The sequence below is a fragment of the Schistocerca piceifrons genome, chromosome 4 (genome assembly GCF_021461385.2).
Source record: "Schistocerca piceifrons isolate TAMUIC-IGC-003096 chromosome 4, iqSchPice1.1, whole genome shotgun sequence".
Taxonomy (NCBI): domain Eukaryota; kingdom Metazoa; phylum Arthropoda; class Insecta; order Orthoptera; family Acrididae; genus Schistocerca; species Schistocerca piceifrons.
This window is the reverse complement of record NC_060141.1, coordinates 662949249-662962964: the sequence shown is the minus strand read 5'-3', so window position 1 is coordinate 662962964 and position 13716 is coordinate 662949249.

Genomic DNA, 13716 nt, shown 5'->3' with positions numbered 1-13716 from the left:
TGGTTATAAGCACGATGAGACTTAACATCTGAGGTCATCAGTCCCCTAGACTCAGAACTACTTAAAGCTAACTAACCTAAGGACATCACACACATGCATGCCCGAGGCAGGATTCGAACCTGCGACCGTAGCAGCAGCGCGTTTCCGGACTGAAGCGCCTAGAACCGCTCGACCACAGCGGCCGGCTCGGCGGTTCACTGTCGCAATTCCATCAGAAGCAGTTCAAAACGTATCACATGCAACAGCATCAAGTTGTGCCTGACTTGAACAGTGGTCGTAAAGGAATGAGATCGCAGTTAATGTATCTCGTTTATGATTCATCTAATCCAGTCAGTTTTAAAATGTCATATAATTTGCCGAACTGAAAGTCTAATGTCCGCAGTTTGATCCCTGGACGGTCGTACGACCTTTTTCTGACAGTACCTCTTTCACCTGAGGCATCGATTTCACGTCAGACAAGCCAGACTTCCACAAGGTTTGGACTCCACATTCATCTGTAAGTTCTCCTATATTAGTCTGAGTAAGACAAGTGAGACACAAGCTAGGGTAGCCCACCTCCAATTGGACCACGCAAAGTAAAGTACTGTGGTGTTCAGACGAACCTTCGGATTGACGATGGCTTAATTTATACACATTTTTAATGGATTAATGAAGTTCTTGAATGAGTCGGTATTCATTCAGGAAATTTTGCGAATTAAACAGTCTGGACTGCTAAATATATTTTTATAATGACAATTCTGTTTCTGATGTAACAAAGTTAATAAACTTACCAATAAATCTCTTCATAAGCTTTAGGAGCAGGATTTATTGATAGACCCTGAACGTCTTAGTCAAAAATTTCATTGATGCACACTGAAAGTTGTTTCAGAGTGTTAAGTTCTGATCTGGTGGTGGTAGTAGCCGATAGGAAAAGAAAAGTAATAAGTTACAAAGAGGTTTCAGGGAGTGCACTGGACTAGGGTAGTTGGTGGAGGTGCCGTACCCACGCTGCTATGATAGTATGGTAGTGTAATTGTTAACACATCTGCCTAGTAAGCAGCAGACTTGGGTTCAAGTTCTGACTGGAGGACAAATTTTGATTCATTTCTTAGGCTTCTATCATTACCGAAGGTATTACTGAGGCCCGTGTGTCTCAAAAAATTGTAATTCCATCAGATCGAAGACGATTTATTTCGGAAAACTTGCACTGATATTACAGTGGAGATGAGTAATCTTCAATACGTTTGTTCAAGGTACAACCAAGTTACATAACTGAGGATTTTTTTCCCATTCGTATTTCTAGTTTATCAGAGTCACACCTTCGTTTAGTATCAAGATTTCCAGCCCAAACATTTTGCTGCCTTATTCAGTTACCTCGTCCAACAAGAAAAGCAGAATAACGAAACTTTTAGGAGCAAATTCATACGTAGTATAGAGGATACTAAGGTGAGCACTGTGAGTTATGAAGCTAATCGTCAGAGATAAAAATTAATGTCTTTTGTTGAAGTGGCAACTACACCTTATAGCAACAACTGAATCCCATACCAGCTGTTCGAAGAGCGACCATCAGTCTCGATAGACGCATTAAAACTCAACACGAAATTTAATCGCAGGCAATCAAATATCGCTACTGTCGAACAATGATAGAGACTGGTTGTATCGAACCGGCATTAATAAATCCAATACAATCACAGAAAAAGAAAATATAGATGGCGTCCTTCCGAAAGCGACCACTACTTGTACATCTCGCTCGGTAAACCTCAGATACAATGTTGTTAAAACGAACACATTCGTTACGTTTCGATTGCGACAGATTCCACAGCAATCCTTGCTTGCATCTGGTCTGACACCCCCATCACTACAAAGACAATGCTTACTCTCTTCCGAAATTTAATATTCCTTATGGCGACCAATACAACAGAAACTTGGACCATGAAGACCGCGGATTGTCGCAGGATGTGGTGCGTTAGAAGACTACATCGAATATATTAGACAGCACATGGAACTAATGAATCGATCTGGAGACAGCACGGCATCAAAACAAGACTGTCGGCTCTTGAAAACCAAAATCAGTTGAAAAATTTTTGTCACGGTCCCAGAAGGCAAGAGGCAATCCACAGAAAACCATAGAAGGAGAAGTCGGCGGCCGAAGATCTAGAGGACACATACCATTGCGGTGGAGCGACCAGATTAAGAGTTTGTTCTGCATAGGCTTGCAGCAAGCAAGTCACCGTTCCCAAGAGAGAGATTCTTGGAGACAAGGCGTCAAGGGGTTTACCAAGCGATGCCACTATAGCCTTGCGTCACGTTGGACCAGAGAGAGAGAGAGAGAGAGAGAGAGAGAGAGAGAGAGAGAGAGAGAGGGAGAGAGATGTGAGTACGAGGGTCATTCCGAAACTAGCACCTCTCAAATATTTTCATGGAAACTACAGCAGATACACAAATTACAACAGTAAAATTTAAAATGGCATGAAAACTGAGCCAGATAAGGCTAGCCACTGTCTTGCAGTCCATCCAGATTTGGCAGTGAGTCACATCGCCACAAAACTGTTGTGAGTCATAGCATTGTGTAGTTGGAAGTGAAACATTGACTTCCTCTCTATCTCACTCTAGAACTAAGGGCTGGCAGCCTAGTTTCTGAATTTACAGTTGCTTTAGGCTACAAGTGATAAGAAAGAATCACATCTTAATGATTGCATCGCTTACTTACGCCTTAGGCAGCGACCTTGCCGCAGGGGATACACCGGTTCCCGTCAGATCACCGTAGTTAAGCGCTATGGAGCGTGGCCGACACTTAGATAGGTGACCATCTGGGCCGTCATGCGCTGTTGCCATTTTATGGGATGCACTCAGCCTCGTGATGCCAATTCAGGAGCTACTCGACTGAATAGTAGCGGCTGCAGTCAAAGGAAAACATCATAACGACCGGGAGATCGGTGTGCTGACCACACGCCCCTCCTATGCGCATCCTCAGACGAGGATGACACGGCGGTCGGATGGTTGCGATGGGCCACTTGTAGCCTGAAGATGGAGTGCTTTACTATGCCTTGAACGTCTTCCTTGTTGCTGTATTTGCATTTCGCTGCTCCATAAACTGTATTTTGAACTCTGACTCACGGTAGTAACGTCTCATCTCTTCTGCTGTGATGCTGGTGTCCAGAAAACTTTCACCTTCAGCCACGTATTGGTCCAGCAGTTCTTCATATATCTGCATTACAAGACTTGTATTTGTTACTGTTATTGTGGAAACATCATCCGCGGGTACCATCTCGCACGCACTTTGCGGTAACGAAAGTTGCGCAATATCTTTCCTAAGGCAGTTCAGTCGACATTCAACCTGAAAAGTTTCCGTAAAAGAGAAACAATAACGTTCCTACACATACAAAAGAAAGGAAGAGTCTTGGTTGCACATGATAGGTTTATTTGGTCTTCACATGTGATGGCTCTCACCTTTCATAGGCATCATCAACAATCTACAAAAACTTTTGCTAATAGTGACCGAGGTTTCGACGTAATAAAATGTCCCATAGAACAGGGAGGTAATAACCAGATAGCCACAGTCAATGCGTCATTACATGAACAACAAAATTCTTCCATAACTGAGGGGTCAAATGTCAAATGTTCAAATGTGTGTGAATTCCTAAGGGACGAAACTGCTTATGTCATCGGTCCATAGACTTACGCATTACTTAAACTCACTTAAGCTAACCTATGCTAGAACAACACACACACCCATGCCCGGTAAAATGTCATTAAGAGGCCCAAAAAACTGGAAGGAAACAGCCACTCTAGTTGGCGGCATGACAGCGCGTGCTCACAATGTTGTAAAGAGACCAAATTTGTGTTCATGGGGCGGTTTCTTCATGGGTAATGTAATGAAGCATTCACAGTGCCTAGCTTCCTCCCAGTTTTTGTGACTCTTAATCACGTTTGAAGTCTCAGTCACGATTGGGAAGAATTTTATCAGTGACGTAATCAAGCAGTGGCTGTGAATATGTGGCTGCTACATTCCGGTTCATGGGTGTTTTAATTACGTTCGGCCTCTCGGTCACGATTAGCAGGAGTTTTTATCGATTGTGTGATGATGGTTATAACAGGCGAAACGCTTCACACTTGAATACTAAATAAACGTACCTTGTGCAACCAAGACTGTCTTTTATTTTTTTTTTTGCTTTGTTCTTTTCTTTGTGTCTAAAGATATATTACGTTTGCTGTACCAGTGCCACTTCTGTAGGTACGGAGTGGAGTAATTTTAATAATGTTCCTACTGTCTTTAACGTAACTAAAACTGGCTGGGATCAAATACTTGGACGTCAGTAAAGGAACTGAACTATAAAAGGTTACTGAATTACGTTGATGTAATGCTGTAATAGAAATTCATGGAGCTATCCAGTTAAATATCAGTACCTGCAGAAAATGATGGGGTGAGTGAACTTGAGCGATCTGCGTCTAAAAATAAGCTGCTGTTGATGTATGAAAGAAAGTCCAAAACAGAATATAACAACAACTGACCAGAGTAAGAAGTTTTCTCAAATTAATTTGAGCCACACATGTTTTTGAATTTTGAAGTAATTTATTTCCATCTTGAAGTTATCCAGATAACAAACAAGCAGTAGCACAGCTGAGCTAAATTGGCACAGCGAGTACTTTAAAGAATCGTTACATACTTACAAATCAGACCTGCACAGTGGCCACACCGAACGTTTGTGCAAAACTGACATACAACAGTGTTCTCGTTTGGGCCTTATACATATATAGCTACAATGTTTGTGATTGTTAAAACCATAAAATTAATGAAATACAATGAAATTTGACATGTATCCTAATACAAAATGAGACATAGTATGAATCGTAAAGGAAACTGTCATTAGCCAGAAAACGAATCTCGTTACAGAACAGTCTCATTCACAATAAAAATTGTCAGATATTTAATTATAACAATACATATTGCATTTTAGTGAATTACAAGAAAAATTTCGACTGTAATTTCTTCTTAGCATGTTTCCTAACTTCAATCAAAATGTACATGAGTCCAGTACTAAAAGTCTTTTGAAAAACAGTCTAGAAGTTCCTTGAAGTGTTGTTTGCATATTGTAATTAGTCCCTTGGTTAATAGCACAATAACTTTATACACATCAAAAAACTTTTGCATCACCTCGGTTCCAAGAACTCCTGAAGATAGGCATTGATTGTGGATATTGTATCGTAGACACAGCCCATTGACTGTTCAGAGATGTCACTAAATCCGCCCAAAGTCGTAAAGAACCATGCATGAGCAGCGCCTATAGACGAAGGGGGTCCGACAGCCGGTCAGTTCCAGTCATTCCACCAGGAAGGAGGTTCACGGCTCCTGTTGTCTGTAGTTCAACCATGCGTAGACGGTCAATACCGCAGTTCGATCGCGTCCCCATTTTTACTTTGTGCCAGGAAAGGCTCTCAACAAGAGAAGTGTCCAGGCGTCTCTGAGTGAACCAAAACGATGTTGTTCGGACATGGAGGAGATACAGAGAGATAGGAACTGTCGATGATATGCCTCGCTCATGCCACCCATGGACCACTACTGCAGTGGATGACCGCTACTTGCGGATTATGGCTCGGACGAACGCTGACAGCAACCACCACGTTGAATAATGATTTTCGTGCAGCCACAGGACGTCATGTTACGACTCCAACTGTGCGCAATAGGCTGCATGAAGCGCAACTTCACTCCCGACGCCCATGGCGAGGTCCATCTTTCTAACCACGACACCATGCAGCGCGATGCAAATGGACCCAACAACACGCCGAAAGGACCGCTCGGGATTGGCATCATGTTCTCTTCTCCGATGAGTGTCGCATATGCCTTCAACCACACAATCGTCGGAGACGTGTTTGGAGGCAACTCGGTCAGGCTGAATGCCTTAGACACACTGTCCAACGAGTGCAGCAAGGTGGAAGTTCCCTGCTGTTTCGGGGTGTCATTATGTGAGGCCGACGTACGCCGCTGGTGGTTGTGGAACGCTCCGTAATGGCTGTACGATACGCGAATGCCATCCTCCGACCGGTAGTGCAATCACATCGGTATCATATTGGCGAGGCATTCGTCTTCATGGATGGCAATTCGCGCCCCCGTCGTGCAAATCTTGTGAATGACTTCCTTCAGGATAACGACATCGCTCGACCAGAGTGGCCAGCATGTTCTCCAGACATAAACCTTATCGAACATGCCTGAGATAGATTGAAAAGGACTGTTTATGGGCGACGTGACCCACCAACCGCTCTAAGGGACCTACACCTATTCGCCGTTGAGGAGTGGGACAATCTGGACCAACAGTGTGGACAGTATGCTACGAAGAATACAGGCATGCATCAATGCAAAAGGACGTGCTACTGGATATTATAGGTACCGGTGTGTACAGCAATCTGGACGACCACCCCTGTAGGTCTTGCTGTGTGGTGGTGCAACATGAAATGTGCGATGTTCATGAGCAATAAAGAGAGCGGAGGTGATGTTTATGGTGATCTCTATTCAAATTTTCTGTACAGGTTCCTGAACTCTCGGAACCGAGGTGATGCAAAACTTTTTTTGATATGTATATATATCACACAGACTAGAAAATGCTTTGCAGTTACACAGTAAGACACTTATTTTAATCTAATTCGTGTGTTTTTAGTTACACATAACTTTGGATTTAAAATGTTTGTTGGTGATTTTAAGATAACAGTATGGTTCCTACCAATGACGGCGTCGATTTGAGGGATAAGGAAAAAATTTTGCAACTATTCCCAAAGTTTGGTATAACCTACATTGCCCCTTTTTGTCTATGCTTAGGATAACTTTTGACTTGTTACGTGCTTTTCAGTTAGTCAAATGTGAGCGATAATCTGGTGGTAATTAAAGAAGTAGAAAAGGCCCTGGATTTTGCGTTTCAAGCCGTTCACAAAATTCCTTGTTCGTAACTCGCCATTCATCACATAAGAGTTGATTGAGACTCGGTTCAGTATGAGCGATGAGAACAGAGTAGGATCGATTGGGGCATGGGTTGTCCTACACAGCCTTTACATCATTTCTGAAACGTAGTAAGCATTTCTTCGCATTGCTGAAGTCTACTTCATCGTCTCCATCTTTATTTAGCAAGCATTGATCCATATTTCGATTGTGACAGTTGCGTGAGAAGTGATGAATTTAATGATATATTCCTGCTTTGTACTCACCTAAATGACAGACGCCAGTTTTGAACGCTTCCCTGCTACAGCCATCTGACACAGGACGTCGAAGCAACTAGGACATTAGCAGGAAGATTAAAACGTAGTACTAGACTATGATTATATGAGCCTGACAATCAAATAGAAAATTTCTCAAACCAACAGCGACAATAAACATTTTTTCTGTTTGACAGTATTTACTGGCCATCAAATAATAATACGATCTGAGTCGTGAATTCTGAAGTCCCCAAGAAAACTTTAAGGGGCTGACAGTGGAAGTTCCGCAAGTGCAGTGTCCATCACACAATGAAGCGGAGATACTTGGTAATTATGTGAGCAGATTCACAGTGTTCCGTATGACAGTGACCACGGTAGCAAAGATATCCAGAGGAAAGGTTTCCAACGTCTGTAGTCGACCAGAGAGAAGCAACGTCGTACTCCGGACTCCAGCACCAGTTATGGTAAGACGACAGTGACTGAGTGGAACTGGCGTTGAGACTGACTTTCTCCAGCACTGCAGATAGTTGATAGACATCAGAAGTGAGATCCGTACACTCGCTTCAGACTCGCCAGTGAGTCCTGTGACGTCATCTTCGAGCTCGCCGTCTCTGTGTGTTCGTAGACTCGACTAGTCAGTCTCCGCCACAGCTCACTCCTCACCTGCGTCTGCTGTAGCGTAGAAGTGTACTCGACTGGCTCAGAAACGAGAACCAGTACACGAATACGAGCAAGTGTATCCGGGGGCTCGAGGCATTCCTGCTACACACGCAGCCGTTTTCAACGAAATTCCGCGCTTAAATTGTGAATTACTATTCATTTAATTCATGCAGTCATGATATCGTCTTTATAGCCATTCTTAAGTGCAAGTTGAAATGTCTCACACACTCTCTGAGCAATCTAAATGACAAAAGAAAGCTATTTACCAATATAACGACTAATAGGTTAGCAGTGACTGTTGTTCTGTTTATACACACATTTATGTAGACAAAACTTTTTCGAAGACAGTTGTAAGTTTATTTTAATATTTGATACCGATTGCGTAGTCAAGGAGTACTGTGCTTGATTAAAAGTCACCAATGGCGGCCAAAGACTCTCGACATAAGAAGTCACCCTCATTCAGCCAACGGCCTTGTCAAATAGTGCTGAGGAGTTGGACAGAAATTCAGGAAACTCTCTTGCCCTTGGGGTGGGAAACTGCCCTTAACAGCTGAAGAATCAGCAATGATTAACGGCATAAAAATGCAGAAGGCAGTGGAAACCACTGCATTAAAGACACAAACGTGTATCCACAGGATATGTGGCGTGTAACCGAAAAAATGTCGTGATGATCTCTCCTTTGGCAAAAGATTCCGGACTAGTCCCCCTTCGGATCTCCGGGAGGGGTCGTCAAAGGGAAGGTGACCATGAGAAATATATTAAGTAACCAAAGAAAAGATAACGTTTTACGAGCTGCGGCGTGGAATGGCAGAAGTTTGAACGTGGTAGGGAAACGTTATAGCTCAGTCTGCATACAGCAGGGTTCAGTGAAATGAATTGGAAAGAAAACTAGGATTTCTGATCGGACGACTATACGATAATATCAACCAACAGAAAATGGTGTATCGGGAGGAGGATTCGTTATGAATAAGATGGTAGGGCAGAAAGTAAGTTATTGCGAACAGTTCACTGTTCATCAGAATCGACAGCAAACCAACATCGACAACAATAGTTACGGTATGCATACCCACGTCGCAATCAGAATATGACGAGCTAGAGAAAGTATATGGTGATATTGAACTGTGATGTGTTGGCAAATGTGCCAACACCTTGTAGATAGAGGAGGCCGAAATGCACGCTATCTAACGCAGACGTGCGTGAATTCTGGAACAGGATAAGTAGTGAATGCTAATAAGAAAAGTATGCAGCTCCTCGAATACTTAACTTTATTCCATCCTTGTGGTACATCGCTCTTGATAATACAAATAAGACTATCTTCAGATACGGTTAATGGCGCCTTGCTAGGTCGTAGTCATGGACTTAGCTGAAGGCTATTCTAACTGTCTCTCGGCAAATGAGAGAAAGGCTTCGTCAGTGTAGTCGCAAGCAATGTCGTCGTACAACTGGGCGAGTGCTAGTCCGTATGTCGAGACCTGCCTTGTGGTGGCGCTCGGTCTGCGATCACACAGTGGCGACACGCGGGTCCGACATGTACTAAATGGACCGCGGCCGATTTAAGCTACCACCTAGCAAGTGTGGTGTCTGGCGGTGACACCACAAACTGGTTATTCAGAACACATAGAGAGAGATGAAAACCGAATAGTCATCGGGGACTGGAATGCTCTTATAGCGGAAGAAGCAGAAGAAACAGTGACAGCAGAGTTTGGTCGTGGTACTAAGAATGAGGGACTAGAAAGATTAATTGAGTTCTGAAATAAATACCAGTTAATACTCTGTCCATTAATCACAATAGAAGAAGGTTAGCTTGGAAAACGGCGGGAGATTCGGGAAAATTTCAGTCAGATCACATCATAGTCAGACAGCGTTCCGAAATGAGACCCTAGGTTATAAGGAATACACAAGAGCAGAAACAGACTCAGATTACAATTTCGTATTGAAGAGCAGGCTGAAGCTTGAGAAACAAGTCAGAAACAATCATTACTCAAAGCATTGGGGTACGGAAGTAGTAAGGAATGAAGAGATGCGGTTGATGTTCTCTAAGGCTACTGCGATAATGAATAGCTCAGCAGTCAGCTCACTTGGAGAGGAACAGACGTTGCAAAGAAAAATCCTGGGTAACAGAAACAAAGTTCGGTTGATCGATGAAAGAAGGTTGTATGAAAATGTTAAAGAAAATTCAGGAATACAGAAATACAAGTTTCTTAGGAAGGAAATAAATCGGAAATGAAGGGAAACTAACGCACCTTGACTGCATGAAAAACGTGAACAAATAAGAAAAGAAATGATTGTTGGAAGGTCTGACGCAGAACACAGAAAAGTCAAAACAATTTTCGGTGAAACCAAAAGCAAGGCTGGTAACATTAAGAGAGCAATGGGGATTCAATAATTAAATGCAGAGGAGAACGCTGATAAGTGTGGAGAGGATGCCTTGAAGGCTTCTACGAGGGGGAAGACTTCCCTGATCACACCATAGAATAAGAAATAGCAATCGATATGGAAGAGATAGGGGACCCAGCACTAGAATCAGAATTTAAGAGAACTTTGGAGGACTTAAGATCAAAGAAGGCAGAAGAGGTAGATAATACTCCATCAGACTTTCTACCATATTTGGGGGAAGTGGAACAAAGCGGCTATTCTGTGTGGTATGTAGAACCCTTTGTCTGGCGATATACCATATGACTTTTGGATAAACATCGTCCACACAATTCCGAAGACTGGAAGAGCTGACAAGTGCGAAGATTATCGCACAGTAAGATTAACAGTTCACGCATCCAAGTTGCTGACAAGAATAATATAGAGAAGAATGGAAAATAAAATTAAGGATGTGTTAGATGATGGTTTGACTTTAGGAAAAGCAAAGCACCAGAGAGGCAGCTCCGACGTTGCTGTTGACAACGGAAACAAGACTACAGAAAAATCAAGACAGGTTGATAGGATTTGTCGACCTTGAGAAAGCGCTCGAAATTCTGCAAATATTAGTGGTAAGCTATAGGGAAAGACAGGTAATTTTCAATATGTAAAAGACCCAAGAGGAACGAAGTGCTCGGATTAAGAAGGATGTTAGAAGGAGGATGTAGTCCTTCACCCCTCCTGTTGACTACATACATCGAAGAAGCAATGACGGATATAAAAGAATAGTTCGAGATTGAAATTAAAATTCGAGGTGAAAGGATATTAATGATAATATTGGCTGATGATATTGCTATCTTCATTATGTTTATTTACAGTGCTTCATTTACACTTACACAATCATGATTTCGGCTTCAGGGTGCCATTATCAAGTGTTTTCTGAAAGCAGGCTAGACAATAACAGTGAAATACATAACAAGTGATATACCGGTAACCGCATAAAAATCCGTATTTGTAATGCTTACTTACAAGTGTCATAAATTGCTTGGGAAGGCATACTGTCGTATTAAAATACACTATTAGACACAATGTCTAAGAGTCGATATTTGTGGCAGAGCCTACTGCTTTGTTTCATTACAGTGTAAACCATCTTGACTGAATGACAGTTGGCTAAGTGTCAAATTGTCTTGGTAAAAGAAATTGCTGTTACAAGCAGGTGACCTTTTTTAGTCTTTGGACTGTGTCCGGTAGGACATCACAGGTTAGGAGCAATTTATTTTCTTTGGTAGTTGTTACATTTTTGCAGTACCTGTTTACCTTAGTATACATTGAAATTGCGTGCTCATAAACAGTGACAAACCTCTCGATAATATTCGCTGCATCCATAAATGTAGAAGTCCAGCTAGTCATTGACGTAGTTTGAAGTACATTTTAGTAAGTAAATATACAGCTTTGTACGTGAAATTAACACATAGCCAACTCTAAGTTGTGTAATTTTGCCTCAATTCAGAATTAATATAATACAGTGCAATTCCTTGTTCTGTTCACTCATTTTTTATTTTATTTTTTTAAGGTACATCTATGGTAAATGGGCACTTTTAAATATTAAAGCTAGGACCAAATATAGTACATGTTAGGGAATTGTGTGGGAATGATGTGTCCAAAGTGAAGGTTTGGCTTAAGTATGTATCGGTATACTTTCTGTGTGGATTCATATATTGAAAGGTGGCTACACTGAGTCACAGCGCAAGAGATTGCGCCAAAGAGTATTATTCAGCCGCCTCCACTGGCAGTGCTTGTTGAGATGTGGTAGTGGAGAGTTCTTGTCGAGAAGACGTGGTGGAGAGTGCTTATTGAGAAGTGGGCAGTAGGAGTTCTGATGTAGCCGTGACTAGTTGTGAGCATGTTGTATGCAGTTGTTCTGATGGGCTAGACAGCCGATGCTGTTCGATTGCGGATGTTGTAAAGATTAGAGTGTATTTTTCGTCAATATATATGAAGGTAAAGAAAATCTTTTATTTTTTATTTCAAACGTGCTAAATAACAATGTCTCTTGGTCACAGGTTCAGTCAACAAAGCATCTGGCTTGTGTTCATGTATTAGAGTGTAATTCTGGTTTCTATGTGCAATTATAGTATTTCTGTTTTTTTTAATTACTTCGGTGTAAATGGTGCTTAAATTACCTTGTCTTATTGAGGAAGAACCGTGCCAGATGTGTACGTTGAATCACACTTCCACACACAGAACAGTTACACTTGCGTTTTGTTGTTTCGTAGGTTTTATAGTTGCTGGGGACTTAATTAATTATTTGTGTTAACGGAAGTTTTCTTTCATTCTTTGTTGTTATTCTATGCAGTCAGATTGCGTACTAATATCAGTCAGGGCCAACCGTTTACGAGACAGCGTAATCGGACAGACAGCGACGAAAATTAAAATTATTTGCATAATAAAATTTAATTAAGCCCCCATGCAATATCCTAGTATTTCATGTGTTAAATAGTTGTGATTTTAGTATCACAAAAAAAGGAAAATGTCATTCTTTTCACATTTTTATTCTTATTTCTTTGTTAGTTACCCTTTAGTCCCCACCACATCCAAACCCCACTATAATCGTTTCCTCTTCATTTCATTAGTCATTTTATAACTCTTCCATCAATCCTTCTACAACCCCCCCCCCCTTTGCACTTATACTCCACATGCCTACAGTCTTCAATGAATGATATATAGTATTCTAGACCTTGTGTCTCTTCTGAATTGTTTATTATTCCTCTAAGAAGTAACACTGATCATTAACGTCACAGTTATCTTTGTTGTTAAGAAATAGGAATTACCCCACTTGCAGCTTTCATATGTGGTTGCTGACTAAGTTGTTAACATCACTATGTCATCTTTTTTACAAATAAGATGTCACTACTATAACACGTAAATAAGATTTATAGCACCAAGATTACAGCCATATGAATCAATACCACAGTGCACTCACGTTTGTAATTGCACCTCATCAACCATTAACAAATAGTAGGATATCCCTACTCTTTATATTATGTTAAATTTAAATGAGCTATTTAACAGGAAATCTTTTGATTCTTTTATTTGCTTAAATTATTTTATGTACTTGACATATGCCACATACCTGTGTTATTTGCACTTATCCCTAAGTAATATTCAAAGATATATAACAGGATTTACATTCCTGATGATGTGCACATCATAAATACCACTTCAAACCTCACTGGTTACTTAATGACTGGGTAGAACAAGGAATTGCACTGTATTGTATTAATTCTGAATTGAGGCAAAATTACACAACTTGTAAGTAGGCTGTTTAGGTTCTTATATTGGTAACGCCACCGACACCTAGCGCTCTGTATGAAAATCACTGGCTGTGCTGTGTGCAGTCTGTGGCTGGGTGGCAATGTTGGAATTTGCTATTGTAGTGTTATGCAGTTGGCTATTAACAGCGTGGCGTTGCGCAGTTGGAGGTGAGCCGCCAGCAGTGGTGGATGTGGGGAGTGAGATGGCAGAATTTTGACAGAGGATGATCTG